This window comes from Vulpes vulpes, chromosome 10 (genome assembly GCF_048418805.1).
Source record: "Vulpes vulpes isolate BD-2025 chromosome 10, VulVul3, whole genome shotgun sequence".
NCBI classification, from domain to species: Eukaryota; Metazoa; Chordata; class Mammalia; order Carnivora; family Canidae; genus Vulpes; species Vulpes vulpes.
In genome coordinates this window covers 67,450,961-67,474,426 of record NC_132789.1, presented here as the reverse complement: position 1 = coordinate 67,474,426, position 23,466 = coordinate 67,450,961, and the positions used below count along the sequence as shown (strand labels likewise).

The 23,466-nt window shown below is 35.6% G+C and overlaps 1 long non-coding RNA gene across 1 annotated transcript in view; it reads left to right on the top strand.

Moving 5' to 3' along the window:
* LOC112915043 (uncharacterized) overlaps positions 1-11,955 on the top strand; it is a 163,292-nt gene extending 151,337 nt beyond the window's left edge. The window contains exons 3-5 of the long non-coding RNA XR_011995057.1: positions 230-359; positions 10,484-10,549; positions 11,357-11,955. This is a non-coding gene — a long non-coding RNA (uncharacterized lncRNA). The remainder of the gene's footprint in view (positions 1-229; positions 360-10,483; positions 10,550-11,356) is intronic.
* Positions 11,956-23,466: the final 11,511 nt, after the last annotated feature.

The following is a 23,466-nucleotide window of genomic DNA, read 5'->3' as shown; positions in this document are numbered from 1 at the left end:
ATCTTTCTTAATTAACATTGTGTGTCTTAGCTCTACTCATATGTGGCAGATTAAATATGGCTGTAAATTCTTGGACATTCCTTCCATTAAAAGATGAGTTCAAGTGCCTTACTTTGAATCTTGTGGGATATGTGAATGCTTTGGCTAAGAGAATATAGCAAAATGACACTGTGCAGGTTTCAGAGCCCTGGCCTTAAGAAATTGACAGCTTCTGTCTCCTGTCTCTTAGAATGCCCTCTCCAGTAGCCCTGAGATGCCATGTAGAATGTCTGCCTACGCTGAGTCCACCATGCTGGAGAAGCCACATGTAGGCATGGACAGTCCCAGTTGAATCCTGTATTCCAGCCACCTCTACCAAGGTACCAGGCATGTGAGTGAAGCCATCTTGTGTGCTGCAAACCAGCCCTTCTACTACTAAATACCAGTTGCCATCCCATTTAATGCCATGCAAAGTTGAACTATCCTATCAACTCCTACCTGGATTCCTGACCAACAAAATTAAGAAATAATATGTTATTGTTTTAAGTCACTAAGTTTGAAGTAGTTTGCTACTTAGTAATACATAATGATAGCAATGTACAAGTACTATTATCACTTTATGATTTCTGGCTGCTTTATTTTTTTAGGATTTACTTACTTATTTTTTAAGGAGAGAGAGAGAGCATGAGGAGGAGAGGCAAAGGTAAACAGAAAGAGAATCCCAAGCAGACTTCGGAGTCTGTAGCCCAATGCGGGGCTTGAACTCATGACCTTGAGATCAAAACCCAAGAATTGGAATGCTCAGCTGACTTCACCATCCAGGCACCCCTCTGACTGTTTTATAATGTAGTTTTATGTGTCTCCATTTATCCATGAGTTCTTTTTAACTTCCATCAACATAGGTATTGTATTATATAGATCTAGTTGTTGTTGTTGCTGTTGTTGTTGTGTGTCTCCATTTATCCATGAGTTCTTTTTAACTTGCATCAACATAGGTATTGTATTATATAGATCAAGTTGTTGTTGTTGTTGTTGTTGTTCTTATTATTATTATTATTATTATTATTATTCTACTTTTTATTCTACTTCTTCTTTTTATTCTACTCTCTTTTTTAGATCTATCCATGTTGCTTTTTGGAAATCTAGTTCTTTGTTTCCAAGTACTAAAACTGTAGCCCCGATACATGTTTTCATCTTTTTAGGACAAAAACAATACTGTGATACATATCCTTTTTTTGCTTATCTGTCAAACAATGTGCTAATTTCTCTGGGTTATATTCCAGAAAGTGGGATTGCCAGATGACAAGGTGTATGCACACTCAGTTTCACATAACCTTTCATAGTGATAACATAAGTTTATACTTAAATGTATGTGATATGAGTTGCTACACTTCTGTCACCTAATTTTGTGGTTTCTGCTCCCATTTCTTTTCTCCCTTTTTAACTTCCATTGGGTAGATTAACTTTACCTCTGCTGATTTTAAAGTTATATACTATTTTGTATTTTATTGGGAATTAACACAATATTAGCCAGGATTCAGTTATAAAAACCAAAATCTTCCATAACTAGTTTTAGCAGAGAAGTATTAATTACAGAATTTTAAATGACTAATTGACTTCTGAGAAGAGTTGAAGAAACACACTACAGATTAATTTTTTTTTTTTTTTTAACTACAGGTTAAATTTTAGAAGCAATCCAGGTAGGAGCACCTGGGTGGCTCAGTTGGTTGAGTGCCCAGCTCTCAGTTTCAATTCAGGTCATTATCTCAGAGTCCTGGTATGGAGTCCTGTGTCAAGCTCCCAATTCAATGGGGAGTCTGCCTGGGGATTCTCTTTCTCTCACTCTCTCCTTATGCTCCTCCCTCCCCTCTCCCTCTCTCAAATAAAGAAATCTTTCAAAAAAAAAAAAAAAAAAAAAAGGAAGAAAGAAAGAAAGAACAAATGAACCTAGGTATATTCCTAGTCATTATTTCTTCAAGTCTTTATCCCCCTCAATACATTTTTCTTCTTTCTTTGACTCTGCTATTCAAGCATGGATTTTTTAAAAAATATTTTGAGTTTTATATTTTCCATTTCTGTCATTTCTGAATGCCATTTGGATAGCTCCTTCCATCAATTCTTTCAGCCTATATATTTTTATTCAGTTATATATATTGTGATATACATCCTAACATGGTTTCTTTCAGCTATCATAGTTTTCAAAATTATAGCTCCCAACTGGTCCTTTTATATCAATATTTGATTCCTACTTCATATTACCAGTATCTGCCCTTACTCCTTTGAGGATATTAAGCTTATTTAAAATGCTGTTCTCTTTGATCTATTGTTTTTCTTCTTTTATAATCTCTTTAGTTTGTTATTTTTCTTTTCCATTGCACTCCTCAGATTCTCCTTATTTTTTTTCCCCAAATGCTTATACTCTGTAGGAATAAGGAGTCTGAAGGATGGCTGCCAGTGATTCCTGCCTCCTGTATTCTTACATTTGCTTAACCTCTTCCTCTTGAGTGTGGGCTGGACCTAGAAACTTGATTCTAATGAGAATATACCATGGGATGTCACTTCAAAGATGAAATTAGAAAAAGGCCTGGATTCTACTTTCTCTTGCTGTCACTTGCTTGCTCTGACAGAACTCACTTGCCAAGTGATGCCCTGTTCTATGGTGAGGCCACATAGCAAGAAAGTGAGGAAGGCCTCTGGTCAATGAGAAACTAAGTCCTGCTAATAAACACACAAAGAATTTAGTTGGAAGGCAGCTCTTTCCCTGTTTGAGCCTTCAGATAAGACCATGGCCATTGTTGTGCCTCGACTGCATCCTTGTGACAGGTCTTGAGGCACAGGCACCCAGCTAAGCCACACTGATCTCTGACCCATCGAGGTTGTGAAATGATGGAAGTTTACTGTTTTAAGCCCTAGGTTTTGGAGTAATTTGTTATGTAGCAGGTAAAGTAATAGAGCAGGTAAAGTGTTTCTCATGAGAGCAAAAAACTAATATTACTTCCTATTGGATTGAGAAGGAACAGGACTCAGGTGAGACAGCCTCTGGCATTTAAATATGGGCTCAATTTTCCACCTTGTCATTCCTCTACTGAGTTGCCTTTCCCTTCAGAGAGCTATCTAGCATTTCTGCCCAGAACACTTTTTTTCCCCCCGCCCCTCTTTCTCAGATGTAATCATCTAGCTTTTGGGATTATGAGAGGGGAAGGGGGGTAGGAAGCACTTACTGTTAAGCATCCCTACTTCTACCTTTTGTTTTCTCTACTCACATGCAGTAGGGTAGGCACTGACCCACCCAAGGACATGCGGGCAAGAAAAGTTTACTTTTGCTCTTAACACTGGAATGAAAGTTTAGTTGTGCATAGCACCTAAATTATTTTTCTTTAGCATCTTGGAGACACTGTTTGCTAGCAACCTACATTACAGCCAAAAAGTCCAGTGTCATTTTAGTTCTCACTTTTAAGCAATCTTTTTCCTTTGAAATTACTGTTATACCTTTCACTGTTCTCTTGTATCTTCTATTCTCTCTTTCAGAAACACTAATAGGAAAGAAATTGGCCTATCTGGATCTATTCTACATTCCTATTTAAAGCATATAGATGGTATTATATCAGAATTATTGTTTATGTAAAAATATTGCAAGAAATTGGTACAATCTGTTTAGAAATATATAGGTGGTAACTAATAACATTTAAAATAAGCTTATAATTATATCAAGAAATTATCCAACAGAACTTCACCCAAAAGAACTATCATATAAGAATATATGTACAAATATTTAACCACTCTTTCTTCTTTCTTTCTTTCTTTCTTTCTTTCTTTCTTTCTTTTGTTCTTTCTTTCTTTTTCTTTCTTCTCTCTCTCTCTCTCTTCAATTGCAAGATGTATGAATGTTCACCAATACAGGGATGGTTGAAAAATCTTATGGCATATATATGCTATGCAATAATATGCACCTATTCATAAAATGAATTAGATTTAAAATACTAACTACAGGGATCCCTGGGTGGCGCAGCGGTTTGGCGCCTGCCTTTGGCCCAGGGCGTGATCCTGGAGACCCGGGATCGAATCCCACATCAGGCTCCCGGTGCATGGAGCCTGCTTCTCCCTCTGCCTGTGTCTCTGCCCCCCCCCTCTCTCTCTGTGACTATCATAAATAAATAAAAGCAGTGCTCTTTAAAATAAATAAATAAATAAATAAATAAATAAATAAATAAATAAATAAAAATAAAATACTAACTACATTCCTTTTAATACCTATAAATACATTAAGTGATAATGTTATTACTTTTACTTATTTTTAAGAAAAAAAAACATTAAAGAAAGAAAAATGGAAAAAACAAAGGCAAGGAAAAAAAAGAAGAATGTGGAAGAGAAAGATGAACTCAAGTCATATCAAACTTTGGCTTTTTCTGATGACAAAGTTTCTGTTTGGTGCTTTTGTGTCCCACTATTGTGGGACCTAGTTATTAGAGTTTCAAGCTGTTTTCATAGAACTACACAGAAATACCCTACCTTTAAGATATTTATTAGAAATTTCTATTTCTGTAACCTCCCTCAATAAACCTATCTAGTAAATAATTATTCCCCTAAATTGGCAGTCCTTATTTTTCACAGCCAAGTTTTGGAATAACTCCAAAAACTATTATATTTAGGGTTTTGAGATGTGGTAAGAAGTTTAAAATAATATTTAAATTTTATTAGACTCTTAAATAGTTTCTTTTTGGTGCTACTTCCTATGACAACTTGCTAAAATAGTTAGGATTATTATATTTTAACATCCTGGTAATCCTTATCAACTTGGGGCCTAAAGGAAGTCTAACAAGGGACAACCAGACTTAATTTCAGAATGCTAATTTTTTATAGGAACTAAGAAGAGAAGTAGCTCTCAAAAAGTATAAGAATGGATCATAAAAAAAAGTATTTTTAAGTTTATAGATCCTTTTATAACAGTTCAGTCATATTTAACATTGCAATTTCAGAGAATTAGATAAGGAAAAATAATCATGTCCAGGATTGTGCAAACACTAAATATTGCAGATGGAAAGAGGGGTCTTAAAAATGGTAATGTTAGTAAAGTTAACCTATGAGAAAAATATTAATTTCAACAAGAACATTCCACTTAAAAGAATGACCCATGAAGAAACAATCCTCCTACTTGAAAATGAGTCCAGGTAAGGTTCTGGAAACTCTACCATCTATCATGGCATTCAAGTCCACAGCAATATTTATTTCATTTGCCGGATACTTGGACTAAATGGAATTCACAAGATTTTTGAATTATAGCCATGTATCTAAACAAACAACTGGTGCTTTGGCAGGAGGATATAAACATTAAAAATTTTTACATCCATCTTATTTGGGAGTTCCATCAAGATGAAAAGAAGCTCCATTTACATAACACCAGGAGCTCAGTAAGAATCTCTTGATAGTAACTGAAATTATAAAGCTGATATGCCCTTATTTCTACCTTTCTTGATTTTCAGTTTGCAAGCAGGCTCCATGCCGGGAGCCTGAAATAATTTTTCTAGAATCCAATTTTCCTGAAGGCTTAAACTGTTAAAACTTAGAAGAAAACACTCAATAGAACTGAACTACTAATATCAGGTCCCTATATAGCCACATTACAAAAGATGAATCTTGGACAATGGAAGCACACCATTGGGAAATCTAACACAGGCAAAGATGTCTCTATCTCATGTGGCATTGGATTAAGTGGAGCATAACTGTAAGTTGAATGACTATCAAAACTGGCTCCATCCTAGGTTGTTGAGACCTAAGTATAACTAATCAAGAGGAAAAGTCTGTAGGCTGCTGGACTTGAGTCATCATTACAAAGCTAATGTTCCAGCTATGAAATATGTCACAAATATAGTGGGAAATGCTAATGCTTCATTTTAAGAATAGGCAATTTGGGTATCTAATTTGCTTGCAGGATGAGGTTTTGAAGAGGGAAAATTGAAGAGTGGGGTAAGATGAGGATGTGGACAATTAGTGAAGAGGTCAATTGTCTAAGTGTCATCAAAAGAAGAAATGTCTTAATAAGGTTTTTGCCATGGTGGAGAAAGCAACATTAAGTTCTCTTTATCATAGGGAGAAAAACAGAGTAATTCAGGAGCCCAGAGTATGTCCGGCCTATACTAAGATGCACCATGGACTGATTCTCATGGAACACTGACATTTTCAGCAGACCTTATCTGTTTTGAGGAGAGGAATCTAGTCTTCATCAATTTCTACCTAAACCAAATAATAAGGAAAAACTTCTTTTACAAGAGGGCTCTCCTATTATTCTGTCTGAAATGTGAGTGACTCTAAGTAGCTATTATCATAAATTTAGCATTTGCCCTTTAAAAACCAATAAATCAGGCAGACCAGGTGGCTCAGCGGTTTAGCACCACCTCAGCCCAGGACGTGATTCTGGAGACCTGGGATCAAGTCCCACGTCAGGCTCCCTGCATGGAGCCTGCTTCTCCCTCTGCCTCTCTCTCTCTCTCTCTCTCTCTCTCTCTCTCTCTGTCTCATGAATGAATGAATAAATAAATAAATAAATAAATAAATAAATAAATACCAGTAAATTCAGTGGTTGCTATAAGAAAAGCCAATTTTCAAAGAGGGGATTGTCCTCTAAGATGATCAAACCTTCAATCTTTTGTTGGACATTTCCTAAATATCTAAATATTTCCTAAATATCTACCACATGTCAAGCATTATGACTTCAATAAAGATTTCTTTAAGGGTGCTGGGAATATTATATTCAGATTAGATTAAAAACTGGAGCAGGTTATTCAACTTTTGGGGAAATCACAGATTCCTTTGTGGTATGAGCAAATCTATTGGTCCACTTTTCAGAACAATGCATATATGCTTAGTGTGGGTTCAATTTGTATCCCCTCAAAGTCCAAGTCTTAACATCTAGTATCTGTAAATATGAACTTATTTGGAAATAGAGTCTTTGCAGATATAATTAAGTAAAGGATATCAAGATGAGGTCACCCTAGATTTTTTTTAAAGATTTTTTTTATTATTTATGATAGACATAGATCGAGAGAGAGACAGAGACAAAGGAGGAGGGAGAAGCAGGCTCCATGCCCGGAGCCTGACGTGGGACTCGATCCCGGGACTCCAGGATCGTGCCCTGGGCCAAAGGCAGGCGCCAAACCGCTGAGCCACCCAGGGATCCCCTCATCCTAGATTTAGAGACAGAAAAGGAGAAGACACAAAGACACACAGAAGAACATCATGCTAAGACAAAGACAGAGATTGGAAGTATTTATGTAGTCACAAAGCAAGAAATGTCTAAGATTGCTAGAAGCCATCACAGGCTAAGAGAGAGGCAGGGGAACCTCAAAGCCTCCAGAAGGAACTGATCCTGCTGTACTTTGATTTCAGATTTCTGGCCTATGAGAGAAAAATTTCTGTTGTTTTTAGCTACCTAGTTTGTAGTAACTTGTTACAGCAGCCCTAGGCATCTAACATAATGCTCTTATATGCAATATTTCTTAAAATATCAAACTCATGCATGGACTCCCAAAGGGTCTGTGAAACCTAAATTTAGGAAATCTAAGTTAGAAAAAGTCCAGGAAACTGTGGCCAAAGGGCACTAAAGGAAACTTGCAACTATGTCATTTGTGGTAAATATCAACTAGGGATGTCAACTTGCAGAGGAGATAAGTAGTGAGAAACTTGATGATTCTCCTTGAATATTTGGAAAACTGAAATCTTTGTGGCCTCATACATGGGTAGACATATAATTTATCATCCAAAATGGGGCATTTATTAGAGTTAAAGGGAGATACTATTAATAATTATGACAACAGATTTATATAATCCAAAGACTCCCCTGAGCAAAGTAGGACATATGGTTATCCTACACATGGAAATGACCAAGATCAAAGGATGGGATAGAGAAAGAGAGAGAGAAAAATTGGCTCAAAATGAGAATGAATTTCTCAAGAAAATAATCCAGCCTTTTAATAGATTTGTCTAGGAAGAAATTTTTGGATAAGCAGCATTTTGCATTAAAGAGACCTCTGAAACCACTTCCAAGTCTGAGGGTGTGTGTTATATGATTCTGGCCCAAATTCAAATTTTATCATCTTTAATACACTCCTAGAATGACAAAGTATTGACTGTGGAGTCCCTCAAAAGAACTGATTTTGAATTCTTCCTGTCAGTTTTCAATTATGAGGTCTTAGTAAATATATTCAACTACTTTGAGCTACAGTAGTAATATTTATTTCAAAGGATGGCTCTGAAGTTTAAATGACAAAGCATATGTAAAATTTAGCACAGTGTCTGACCTGTAATAGATGATCAATAAATAAAAAATATTTTTACCTTAGTAAATCATAAATATAAAAGAATTATGTATGTATTTCACCATGTATATTATGTAACTATATATTTGTTATTTGATTGAGTTAATGCCAACCCTTGAGTTCTTGAGAAACCATTATTGCTTAGGTATTTTTTAAAGCGTTGGGAGCAGAAAATGATGTTTTTCACTTGTGCTTGGTGGAAGGGACCTAGGGAGGAGGAAAGAAGGAAAGAATGAAGGAACAAATGAATTAAACAAGAGAAGAAAGGAAGAAAGAAGAGAAAGGGAGAAGGAAATAAAAGAAAGGGAGAGAAGTTCACAGTGATCCTTATGTTACATGAGAACAACTTCACTCTGAAGACTTTAACAAGCATCAAAGGGATATAATAGCAAAATGTATAACTAATGTCCTGCACACCCTCCCCCCCCCATAATTCCTATAATGGTCTGCATAGATTGGTATGCGAATGCCTCAGACACTGGGCAGTAATCTGTCCTCAGTTGAAATAAGGTGAATGCCTTGGATACAGTTCATTCTTGTTATGTAGAATATGTTTTTAGCAACTTAAATTTCTATCAACAAATCCTGAGTCAATCTACTGCCTTTAAGGACTCAAATCAAGACAGTAGTTAGAGGCATAGATGATAGCATTTGTCCTAGTTTTCAGGATTCTCATGAGGATCAAATGGGATAATGAGTGAAAAATCTTTAAAACCTTAATTGCTATAGAGTGAAAAATTCTATTAATAATAATGAGAGTCAATAATGACAACAATTCTTTTGGAAAAAGTCAGTTCTCCTTGGCAGCAGGGACATGAGGTATATACGTTTAACCCAGGAGTATACGGAAAATCCAGCTCTGCTCTAAAAATGTAGGGCATCTGGAGAACACATGTTATAACTGAAGAAGAATCCAAAGTGGAAAACCAAAAGCTCTGTGGCTACCAATTTGAAAAAGACAAAAGCACTGGGGATTTGAAGTACATAAAATATAAAAACCCCAAAACAGTCTGTTTTCAGGAAGTACCATTGATAATTTGCACAGGGCCTACTAAAGGCTAGATAACGTTAAGCACTGTGTAGATGACCATAAATAGCCAAGGTACTGTGGCATTTTTGCAACTTATCTACCTCGGACTGACCTCCTTCCCCTATTGCTTCCCATGAAACATGTTCTTAATGGCAGGACAATTAATTGAAGGTTAAATTGCATGTTCCATCTACATACTCCTTCCCTTCCCATTTCTAGCAGGCAGGCAGCTTTGTAATTGTGGCCTCAAGGATTTGAGCAGAGCCAAAGCAGAAGCAGCCAAATGTTAAGAGCTCCTTCTGCTTTTATTTAAAATAAAATCTCTCAACAGATTATGCCAGAAAGGCAGAAAAATGTGAAGATGATGCTGGGGAAGCTACAAGAACTGCAGGATTGGGTGTCTGGGTAGCTCAGTGGTTGAGCACCTGCCTTTGGCTCAGAGCATGATCCTGGGGTCCGGGATCAAATCCTGAATCAGGCTCCCCGCAGAGAGGAGCCCTCTCCGCCTATGTCTCTGCCTCTGTGTCTCTCATGAATAGTAAAATCTTGAAAAAAAAAGAAGAAGAAAGAACTGCACGATTGACTTGAGAGAGGAGAGAGGTTTGAGCAGCTAGCAAGAAATAGGTCCTGGGTCCTGGTCTGCAGGATCTTGTAGCATCCCAAATAGGAGCAAGATTTCAAAAGAAAGTGTAGGGTGTTTAAGAAAGACATGATCTCAGACAGCAGGACTCTTGGTCTCTCTAAAGATGAAGATATTTGTATTTGCGAAGCAGAGTTCCCCAACCTGAGGGGACCATGAACTTAGAAAAAGGATATCCTCATGGGAAGTGGCATGGACCTAATATCCAACAACTTGAATGTTCTCCACAGCCCCAGTTTGTATAAGATCCCAGAATTTTGTCCATCAAAGAATGAAGAGCCTCAAAAATGACTAAGACCTAATTTTTACCATCCTTATATATTGAGGGTTGGAGTTTGAATTCAGTTGGCTTAAATAAAAGATTTTACATGTGATAATTTTTGTGCATGTAACTGTGTGGACAGAGTTCTATCTCTTTATATTTATCTCTGACTTCTAATGTCATGACTTTGCTTGCAAGTCACTCAATTCCATACTTCTCTGAAGTGTGATCTACTCACGCTTCCCTTTTCTCTGAATCAGAATATAGGTGTCTCAGTGTGGCAGATTCCAGCATGAAGACAGCTGTCCAGGGGACTTTACCATGAGGTAAGAATGAATGAACACACGGTGAGCTTGCTAGAATATGTTAATCCCTACTCAGATTTTTATAAAGGACTTTTACTAGCATTCAGGGTATGTCTCATTCATCTTCTCTCAAACTTCCTTTATTTCCTAATGCCTAGTTAGCAGTTTCCTGTTTGTTATTCCATAGGCACTTGTGCCTATTCCTACCATGACACCCACTATTGTATGCAATTATCTATTTGCTCCTCTGCTTCTATCTCCTTACAGGATTGTGTGATGTATCCTGTGTGAGTTGGGAACTGGGTCTAAACATTAAAATCTCCAGTGTCTCAACATAATAAAGTCTTATGTTGTGAATGAATATAATGTTATGAAGGTACCTCTTGCCTGAAGAGTTAGTCGAACACATGTGAGAGAATATATAGATTCATGGATTAGAGTTTCAAGAAAAGTAAGACATGTCCTATTATTAATGAATCTCAAATTGAGAAAATTATATTTTTCTTCTTGCCTCACATGAAAACCAAAGTTAGACTTGAGGAAGAAAAATTCCTCAGGTCCATTCTTAAACATGTATTAAGCTCACTAAATGCTCAAAAAAGGAGAAGATGAAATAGAAGGAAGATGAATGGGAGGAGGAGGAAAAATGCACAATACAATCCAAAATTTTGAGTTTTGAGTTTCCCCTGAAATCAAAATTGCAAATTGAACTGCAGAATATTTAATAAAACCATTTGTAGCACTTCAATTGTCATGCTACAAATCAGCTAAAACATCTGATTTAATTAAAATTTTTCTGGTGTAAATTCTTTTTTTTCTTTTTTTTAGAGAGAGGCAGAGACACAGGCAGAGAGAGAAGCAGGCTCCTCGCAGGGAACCCAACCAATGTGGGACTTGATCCTGGGACTCCAGGATCACTCCCCGGGCTGAAGGCAGACGTTCAACTTCTGAGCCACCCAGGAGTCCCAATTCTTTTTTTTTTTTTTTTTTTTTTTTTTTTTAAATGAAACAATACAAGGAAAATACTTGAAGTCTGGGAATTACGTCAGAATTTAATGATTTTTAAGATCATAACAGTTTTCTAATGCTTATTTTTTACTGAATTTTTAGTTCTTATTCAATATTATGGATATCTTAAAGAATTTTTTTTATTGGCATTCACAAGTTATATGGATAATTTTTCTTCCTTTCAACACTAGTGAACTATAAATGGAAAAGGCTCTTCAGCAACTGATTCTCACACCACATTTGTTGCTATTGTTGAAATTGTTCATTTTCACAGCATTAAAAAAAAATGTGATCCAAGATGAAACCTGCCTTGCAAAGTCACAACTTACAAGTGAATTTAAACATAGTGTGGAAAAATCTATTCATTCCCTTGTAACAGGCAATTCTATGAATCAAATATAGACATGACAATTTTAGACACCTTTTGCAATTGCATCACCAACAAATGGTTTGCTTAAAAATAAAGTTGTAATTTAAAAAGCACACGTGTTTCCGTAATATTTTATCACCCCTTGTCCTGTGAGATAAAGCGGAACCAAAAAAGCAGTCCTTTTTTTTTTTTCTGAAAAATACATTCTCCGTTTAAATCTTTTCTGTTCTTGACCCTTAAACTTTTGCTTAAGCCAATGGTTTTCAATATTTTCTGTGGCAATCGAAACTCCTTTTCAAATTATGTTTCTGCAGAACAGTAAACCCACACAAAGCAGATGTAAGCACAGCCGCTCTGAGAAGTCCTACAGGTGGGGCTGCCTCAGCATCCACTATCTCCAACCTCCTCCTGTGGCCTCTAAAGAGAATGAAAAAAGGTGCCCAGCTGCTTTAGGGCAGTCCTCATTTGCACTGGTTGTTCCAGCATAATTATTAATATCTCTCCCTTTCACACTCATAAACTGTGTGGTCAGCATGCCTCCAAGGCCCTGCCAAATAACTGAAGAGCTCTTAGAACACTGGTGAAAAACACTGGTCTAGAATTGTTATAAAAGATTATAAAATTCTCTTTTTCTAACTAATATTTTTTCTTCCTTTTTTTTTAAAGACCTTATTGTTTTAGGTAGTTTTAAGTTCATGGCAAAATTGAAAGAAAAATAGAGATATCCCATATACTCCCTGCCCTCACCCGTGGAGAACCTCTCCCATTACCCCCACCTCCACCAGAGTGGTTGGTACCTTTGTTACAACTGAACCCATACTGACACATCATAATCACTCAAAGTTCAAATTTGCATTAAGATTCACTGTGGGGAGGTGGGGTGGGCTGGGGGACTCAGTCAATTAAACATCTGTTAATCTCAGCTCAGGTCTTGATCTCAGGGTCATGAGTTCAAGCCCTGTGTTGGGCTCCACATTGGGTGTGGAGCTTACTTAAAAATAATAAAAGATTCACTTTTGGTGGTGTACATTTTATGGGGATCTCTCTCCTCCAGGCACCTTCTCTCATGGAGGTGCACCTCTTGCTGCAGGTAGTGGCTAGTGTTCCACCAACACCATCAATATAGCCAGGTCACATTACATTCTAGATGGTTTGGACTGTCCAATAGGTAAAGCAGAGTTCATCCAAAATAAAAGTCCATCACTTTCCCTACCAATGTACTCCCCTTCACCAATTCAGTGTTTCTCCTAATACCAACCTTCTTGTCATTGAAACCAAAACCCTAGTGAATTTTTACTCCTTCCTCCTCATGCCAAAATCCATTTAGTTGTCAATTTCTATCAATTCTGTCCCCAGACATCTCTCTCCTATGTGCCTTTTTACTTCTATTGCACTGTTACTACTCTAATGAAGATTTATGTTTGCTCTTATATCTTGAGGGCCAAGACATAATCCCTCTCCATCTTTCAATTCCTATTTTAAACACCTTCTCATCAATTCGCCTTCCTGCAATTTGCCATTCCCCTGCAATTTGCCATTTTCCCCTCAGCTTGAAGCACTCTCTCCTTCCTCAGAATATCATTACACCTTCATCTGTGCCTCAGTCATGATTCACGCAAAATTTTACTTTCAGTTTTATGTGTTTGCTTATATTATTTCCTCTATTAGTTTATCAGTTCTTAGTGAGAGTTATGGTTCATCTTCGTATTTTTGATAATAACACTTTGAACTTTAAAGACTTACTATGAATGTTCATCAAATGGATGAACAAAGACAGGAGTTGCTTTCTTTTTCTTTTTCTTTCTTTTTTTTTTTAGGAGTTGCTTTCAATATTTTCATCGCTTCAACCTTCACACTTTGACCTGAATGATGACATACAATTCACTATCTTCCCCATTCCAAACAGGAAAATCTACCTAATTTGTCCCAAGCATAAGCCACCTTCTATCATCCTGTTTACAAATTTGAATAAGGATTCAAAGCTTCCCCCTTACTTCCTGCTACTCTTACATGCCCTCCAGGTTTTTAAAATTCAACTCAAAATAAGGTCTACTTCACCAATACCCTAATTCGATAGCCCTACTGAGCAACACTGTTATTCCATATTTATTTAACCAATCCCTATTCCCTGATATCAATTTTTAATGATGCAAATAACACAAAGAACAGGTAAAAATAATTCACAGGTCTATATCATGCATTTCTCCCAGACATTTCTTACAGCTTACAGTTTTTGAGTATTTACTACAAACCAGGCACTGTTCTATGAGTTCTCCTATAATGATTCATTAATTTTTGCTAAAGCCGTCTTAAAACAGGTACTACCTTCCTTTTATAAATTAGGAAACCAAGGCCAGAGAGATGAGTACGAAGCAGACCCTGGCTTCATATACAGGCAGTATGGCCTGATCAGCTTCCATGTTTGTAACTACTACATATTTCCACTTCTCAGAGCTTTGAACTCACTGAGCCTAAGGTTAATCATATGGTGTAATAAAAAGCCTCCAAAGTTAGGTAAACTAAAATGCAGTCTGCATCTGCTGCTCAGCACGTCTGAGCCCTGAAACAAGCTATGTAACTGAGTTTTCTTATTTCCAATACTGGGAAAATTTTTATTGTGAAAAGTGAATGAATTAGGATACATTTCATCAAAACTACCCAGCAGAAGACTTAACATATAGTCTGTATTCAATATACAAAGTGAATAAAAATGGAAATCTGTAGCATGAAGATGATTCAAACAGAACAAAGGGACCAACTGTCATATTGTCTTCACCTGGGCCATATGGTCTCCAGCTTTTCAACTAAAAAGAGAGTAGGTGGGATAATGGTTGAGAACCTGTTCTCTGGAGTTGTTTTGTCTGTATCTAAATCCCAGAATCTACAGAATGCTAGCTCTGTGAGGTTAAGCATATTTCCTAATCCCAGTAAGCTTCACTTTCTTCAACTGTCAAATAAGAATAGCAATAGCACCTATATCAAGGATTGTGTGAGGATTATATAAATTGAAACCATAAACAGTGCCTAGTGCACAGCAAGCTGCTGTTATCAACTAACATCTCAGCTCAAATTGCCAAAATAGTTCCTGAGTGATCTTTATGAATCTGGGAACTTTCCTTTACTATTCTGTACAATACTGACAGGATATTTGTGGTAAACAGAATTCTAGATGGTTCCATGGCCTTAGCCTCTTGGTGTTAACTTCTGTGATTATTTCCTTGCATGGCAAAAGGGATTTTGCAGATGTAATCAAGGTAACTAATCAGTCAACCTTAATTTAGGGAGATTTTCCTAGTGAGCCTAATACAATTATATGATCCTTTAAAGACCAGGTGAGAAGGAATGTGGATGACTTCCTGGAGCAGACAGTAAACAGATGATAGCCAGCAAGGAAATGGGACTTCAGTACTACGGTGGCAAGGAACAGCAGTCTGCCAACATTCTAATGAAATTGGAAGCATATCCTTCACCAGAGCCACTAGACAAAAACATAGCCTGACCAACATCTTGACTTCAGCCTTGTGCAACCTGGAGCAAAGAACCTAGTCACTCCATGCTGTATGTCTGTCTTACAAAACCGTTAAGACAGACATGGGTGTTGTTTTAAGCTACTCACTTAGGAGCAAATTGTTATGCAGCAATAGAAAAAGAATATAATCATCTCTCTAGATGATTCATCATCATGTCAATGGATTCTAATTGTTTTAACCTGCTATACAGGACCTTCCAAGTGTTATTCTAATCTAATCTAACTGTATCTCATTTTCACTTATTGCTTACAAGTAACAATCACTCACATCAAAAGAGACAATTAACTTTCTGTTGTGCCTTTCATTTTCTAACCTCCTGCTCTTAGTAATTGCTCTCACATCTGGAGGGCCAAGGCATATCTCCTCTCTCAAGAAGAGACGCCTCCATTTAGCACTTTTCATTGGATATTAAATCCCTTTACAGAGGGGATGGCTAGTTCGTGGCTTATGCTAATATTTTCCATTTCTTGTCCTTTCACAACACATTTCCTGACTCCTGATGATGAAAAGGTTCGGTATAAATTAAAAAAAAAAAAAAGAAAGAAAAGGTTTGGTGATGAAGGTATCGACCATGTTGATAAAAAGAATCTAGCCACAACAGTGGCAACAACTGTAATAGCAATAGCACAACCATTTGGTTAAATATTTAGAATATCCTAAGCTCTATGTTAAATACTTTATATTCTCTCCATATTCCCTTCCATGATCTCTAAAAGATAGCTTTAAATAACCTTAGTTTGTAGGCCAAAGTTGGAACTCAGGTGGTTTAAATAACCTGAGATTATATAGGCAGCAAATGATATACATCTATATCTGTTTAACTCAAAAGCCCCTGCTTTTAATTAAATTTTAGTTTTGGTTTGGTTTGCATCATAGGAGATATCAGGGAATTGAGGAAGGATTTTGAACTCTATGGTGCCTTGCAAAATGACACCGTAATCAAGATTTATTTTAAATTTACTTGTGTCAACCACTGTGCGAGGCATCAGGAACACAAAGATGAATAAGCTACAGTCTCTTCAGAGATTTGTTATGAAGGTGGGAATACTTGAGAGAAGGAACCCCTTAAATTGGGACTTAAAGGATGAGGAAGGACTATCAAATGGAAGGGGTGTTCCAGGAGGAGGAGACCGAAAGAATAATGGTATAAAAGACTTGAAAATGCTTGGTGAGCTTGGTAAACAATGAGTACTGCAGTAAAGATGCAGACAGCCATGCCTAGAAACATGCAAGAGTTTGGAGAGGCATACGGTGGTCAAATGCAGGGCAGAATAATGTACACCCAAAGATCCCACTTAGCCCTGAAGCAGTAGGGCATCTCTGCTGAATAGATTTAAACAAGGTTAGTAACATTAATAAGAATAGATAATATTTATTGCATTCTTACTATGTTCCTAGCATTGTGATTAGATACTTTATATTTTCTAATCTCTATAATTACTGGGTGATGCAATATTTTTAGGCCCATTTTATCAACGAGGAAAATTAATTCTGAGAGATTAATTAACTTGTTCAATTAAGCAGTTGATTCAAAATTCAAACCCAGAATTACCTGAAACCAAACCCATGCTCTTAACTACTGGATTTGATCAGGGCTCAGTGGTAAAGTGGGCATCTGAGGTTAGGATAGGTTTTAAAATTAGAGGGACTCATTGACTAAACGGCTTATTGGCTTTGTTTACATAAAATATGTTGATCAGTAATTACAAATACTCGCACTCTTACCTAAAGCTTGTTCTTAAACAATACTGTGGCAGCAATGAGAGAGTGAGAGTGACAGAGAGCAAGAGAGAATGCTCACTTTCCCTTGGACTTAAAGAGGAATTTAAAATTTCTGATTGTTACAAAATTGTTGATCATTACACTTTCCCACTATCTTGAATCATTTAGTTTGAAGACCTAACAAGATCATTAGCGCTGTCAGAATTGAGAGAAAGAAGAGGTTTAGGGATGATTTGCGATGGGGATGGAGTGGGTACGTGGTCTGGGGCTTGAAAGAAGGATCAGATAATCATGATTTCCCTTGAAAGTGAGGAACAGAACATTGAAGGGAAGATGGTCAGTCATCAGCAAGAGCAGGGAGGTTAGGAAACTGATTTTTTCTAAATAAAGACAGGAGACCAATTTTCTAAAGTATGCCTCAAAAAGAGGCCTTTAATACTTGGGTGATTGCCCATGTCTCTGAGACTCTGATGAAGGCTATAAATTCACTTCAGAAAAAAAAAAAAGTACAATTATAAATAACAGTAAATTATCCTAGTGTACAGAAACAACAACTAGCATTTTGGTACATATCATTCTAGATCTCCATCTCTGGACATAGGTATATAGGTATATGTATATAAAATCATCTGTTGACAGTAAAAATAAATGTTCAAATATAAAATATGAGAAAATAGGAAGCATATGGTGCATTAAAAAATCTATTGGTTTTATGTATGAACACTTAAGTGTATTTATATTAAAATTTCTCTCCCTCCCACAGTGACTGATTAAAAGTTTGGTCATTTGCACCAACAGATTCAGGTGCAGAAATTGGTATTCATTTTGGAACTGGAAATACTATTATATTCAGAATTACTTTATTAGAGCAAAACACTATTCCTTTGAATATTTTTATCTTTTCAAAATAAAAATAGCTTTTATTCTTAATTATATATAAGTAAAACTACATGTTCATAGTAAACATTTCAAGAAATACACTAAATTCTAAGAAAGAGAGTGAAAAGTCAGGCAAATTTCTACCAAGAATGAAGGGCCTTTTAAACAACAGAATAACAGGTAATGTAGTTCTTCAGTTGGAAATGCTTGTGTAAGATGAGTTAGAAAAGATAAAACCTAGAAGCCAAGAAACCAGTTGGACAACCACACAATCCTCTGAAAACTAACAAAGGCCAAGGGGAAAACAGTCACCAGCAGTGACAATGAGAGCCAAGTGTGTTGAGTATTTAATTTGTGCCAAGCAATACAATGGACATGCTGAAAAAAATTGTTAAGAACATATGATCTGTGCCCTCTAGGAGCTCAACTGAATGGAAAAGACCAGTTGGTAAATAGTTGAAGTTCACAAAACATCCTTGGGCAATTTGTATGAATAAGATTAATTCCCTGAAACTAAGATAACATTGTATATTAACTGGAATTTAAAAACTTAAAAAAAAAAGATGAATTCATAGTACATGTTCTTTTTCAGCTTGCTGTTGTGCTGGGAAACATTTCAAATTTGTGTTTTTAATTTAGGGTTAGGAAATTGGTGGCAAGCAACAGAGAATTACAATATCAGGGCTATGGTGATAACAGGGTTTGGAAAACCTTTTAATCAACATTTGATTTGGAAATACAAAGAAAGATAGATTTGTAGGAAATGAAGGGATCCAGAGTTATAGTTGCCTGGAGGGCAGAAGTAAGCCTTTCTAAAAGTGAAGCCTTATAAAACATTTATCTCTTGGTGGTTCCCTGACCAGAAGGGTCAGGCTGGGGTGACATTTGTTAATGACTACTGAGTGTAGAGTTGTTTTGGAATGTATCTAAAGCTAATTTTTATTTTTTTTATTTTTTTATTTTATTTTTTTTAAAGCTAATTTTTAAACTAAGATATAAGAATGATTAAAAAGACAACAACAATTATTTGAAAATAAGAGGAAGAAACAATGAGCAAGAGAGAAAACAAACAGCTCAACAAGTAGCTGAGGTTTTTTTCTCCCCTAAAACATGGATTTTGCTTTCTGATTATCTGGAATATTTTTTAATGAATCCACTTTTTTTTTTTTGCATAAACATAGGAGATATAAAATAGTGTATTTTTAAAATTTTTCATGCATTTGCCTGATAAAAATGAACTGAAATATGTTGAGTTAGAAATTAAGTGAAATCTATATATTATTTTGACTTTATACAGTATTCCATTTTAATATGATTTTCAAATAAAATTTCTCTTTTGACTATATGCTTTTGAGAATGCATAATTAAATCTTTTTATACTAAAATCTGCATCTGATTCTTTTATAGTTATTGGGACTAGATGACTTTTTAATGTCTTATTGCTCTTGTAATATGTAATAGAAAAATCTTAAAAGACATGCAAATAAATACTAATATATGACTTACATATGAAGGCTTATATGGATTTTATATTGAAATGGAACTGCATATTCCCTATTTTAATTTCACTAACACAGACAAATCCTTTTAATAATCGAAACACAACTCCTAGGTTGGGAGGGGCTGCCGTTCATTTTTTGATTCAATTCCAAAGTTCCTTTCAGAGTAATAAAAACATTTTCTCAGGAAGCAGAGGACGACCTTGCTTCATTATTTAAGCAGCTTAGTCTGTTTTTTTCCAAGCTCACAAGGAATTGTCCTCAAGGACATTTTTTCTCATAACGTTCTTACAAGAGGGATGATGTCACCATTGAAGTTGACCAGCATCATGTTTTCTCTGAGACACTGCTGTATGCTAGGTATTAGGAAGAAGGGGCCAAAAGACAGAAATCTCCAAACACATTTCTAGATTCAGATCTAGATCCGCATCTCTTCTTTCTTAGGAAAAGACTCTGCTTTGAAAACAATTCAAAGGGATACAATCATTTAGAAGCAATCAGAGAGATGTACCTTTCAACGTAAAAAAAAAATTATAATAATAATTCATCACATCAATTTAGAAACAAAGAAAACTCGATGTATTAAATTCTATTCTTATTTTAATTTTTTTCTTATTTTTTTCTTCTGGTAAAGACATCTAGCTCACTAAATAATATAAATTAAATATCTTAAAATTATATTGAAAGTAAATACATAGGAAAAGGTCCTAGAATATGCATATAATTAATTTCCCCATCTTGTCCCAAACTGAAGGATTATATCATCTAAATTCTGCTTAAATTTCAAGTTATGGGTAAATTGAAAGGATGGAAAGTATAAAAAAGTACTTTGTATAAAATTGAAATAAAAAGATGGCAGTGTGGTTTGGGTCTGCACTTTGCACAATGCACTCAAATTATTTGGGTCAGGTATCCATTTTATTTAAATATTTAAGCTCCTCAAAATCCTGACTGTTCCTCATTATTTTTATTTTAGAGAATTATTATAAATTGCCCTCAATCTTGTGTACAGCCTTCCTAAATGACTGCAAAACACTTGATTACTACTTCAAGGGTCTCCAATTGCTTCTTAATTTCTCTCTTCCAAAGTCACTCACTCACCTAATTTAGTCCATCCTTCTCACTCACAATGTGACCATGTGATTTTTTTTCCCTTGAATCTCATTGGCTCTCATCTTAGTGCACCCATTGATCTTCTCAGGCATAATTTACCTGAGCCTTCTGTTATGATGTCCTCACATGCACCGCACGTTTTCTCCTCCAGAAAAATGTTTCTTCTGGCTCACTATCTAAACTCTTAATAGCTGTGCTAAGCTGTAAGCTTTTTAGTCTTAAAACCAGTTCACTATCTTTTTTAATAACTCTTACTGTCAGCTGATACTTTATCAGTATAAAATATAAAATATTGAAAGGCTCATGGAAAAAAAAATCAATACAATAACTAGTTCTTCATGGACTTATTTTGATTTAAAAATTTCAAATATCTTAAAAACAATCTATGCAGTAGCTGTCACTAAAGGCCTTTTTAGCTCTCCAACTCTTTTACACTCACAAAAATTCAGAATTATATTGCAAGCTCAGTGTCTTCATAAAATAAAAACTAAGAAAGAAAAAAAAGTCAATCTGAATATGAAAAGGTCTTTATTTTTCAAAGTGTTTTAAGGTGGATCCTCAATTATGTCATGTTGAGAAGAATTTCATGCTAGATGGTTAACAGAAGAACTTTTGTCAGTAGAACTGACAAAATGTGCCTGGAAAACGTTCAGCTATTTTGAAAATAAATGTCAGGACGTCAGCTCCCGGTTTCTCTTGCCTCAGGCTATGGTTACTTGGCTATTTAACACTCATTTGCACTAGCCCCTATATATTAACCCCATCAAAGATGTGTAAACAAATTGGGACAGAGTTCCTGCTAACCAACTTCCAATTCTTTAATGTCACACACATAAAACAACTTACTTTAGTTTTCTTCCTCAATGTTATGTTTTCAGATTTAGCGATTTATTATAGATTTATATCCATGGCCATACAAAAAACAACAACAGAAATGTAACTATCACTTTTCAATTGGTAATGCTGGTCAACTAAATATGACAGAGAATGAAGAAAATATACACTCCATGGAGGAGAGATGGAGCCAGCATTCTTAAAGCTTTTATATTACAACTCCAGTCATGTTAACATCTGAAAGTCTCTATCAATTGCTATCTTCATTTTGTGATGATCTAGTGTATACATAATTTTAAAGTAGTCATAGTATGTTCAAGAATAAATCAGCTTTATTTGTATTAACAATTATGTCCTATGGTAGCATAAAGAAAAAATATATCCCCAAATCAAATAGTCAGTACCTCTATCATTTCCCTGAATATTAAAATAATTCAGCTTATTTTTTAAGCTGAGAAGACTTTTTAAGGATGGATTGGGTACATATATACAGAAAAAAGGAGGGAGGTGGAGGTGGGGAACATTGTTTATTTTCTAGCCAGGTATTCCCTAACCTATTTATTCAGCTACATCTAAACTCCATCTTCAAAATTTCTCTAAGAATGTTTATCATGGCATTGTACACACTAGTGAAAAAGTGGAAACCACTTGAAAGTCTTGCACTAAGATTAATTGATCAATAAAGATGATGTAACAGAATGTTATATAGCTATTAAAAGACATTGGAAGATAGGATTACAAGAAAATAACATCACAAAATAGTATCTTACAGTTATAAGATAAATTTGTGTATATATTTATTGTACATAAGTACATATATATAAAAGTGTATATATATATATATATATGTACCAGAATGCCATGTACAAAAATAGAAAAATAGTTTATCTTCCTGTGATGGGATTAATGAACCATTACTAGTTTCTCCTTTTTCTTACCTGCATGAATAAACTCCTATAGTAAACATGTTTTAAGAATTTTCTAATGTGAAAGGTGATAAATATATTTTAACTAAGACTGACAAACTTCAGGAAAAAAGACAAAAAATGATTTTCTTACAATGAACATATATATATATATGGCTTTCTATGTATGTGTAGTGTATATAAATTATATATATCTAACTTATAATTAGATATATAAAGGTTAAGATATGACACTGAAAATGTCTCATAATGCGAAACTGCTTCCGATCCAGGATTGATGGATTGCAAATATACGATCAACAAAATAATTTTCATTTCCATTTTGCATTCAAGCTTAGAAAAAAGCAGAAATGAGCTTGTAAGTTTGAGTTCCATAGACTTGCCCTAGTCTTGTAGGCATTAATTCAAGGTTGAATACATTTTCAATTTTCCTTTTAACCAAATCTATGAGCCAGAAACCAGGAAAGGAGATCATAACAGCTGAGTTGCAGCTGTAGACCCTTACCTCCAAAACTGAAGATCAGTCATATCAGTACAAAGTTCATTTAGCCAAAAACAAGGGAAAAAAATCATATTACACAGCAAGCACAGTCACACTCACACACACACACCCCACAGTGTTTTCCAAGATACAGTCAGAATTCTTAGGAAATTTTGTAATATGTGAAATCTTTTAAAGATTTTATTTATTCATGAGACAGAGAGAGAGAGAGAGAGAGGCAGAGACACAGGCAGAGGGAGAAGCAGTCTCCATGCAGGGAGCCCGATGTGGGACCCGATCCCAGAACTCCAGGATCATGTCCTGGGCCAAACGCAGGCGTCCAACCGCTGAGCCACCCATGTGAAATCATTTTGCTTCCACTTATTTTTTTTAAAAAATCACGTCACCAAAACCTTTTTTTTTTTTTTTAAAGATTTTATTTAGTTATTCATGAGAGACACACAGAGAGAGGCAGAGACACAGGCAGAGGGAAAAGCAGGCTCCCTGTACGGAGCCTGATGTGAGACAAGATCCTCAGGATCTACTTGAGCCAAAGGCAGATGCTCAACCACGGAG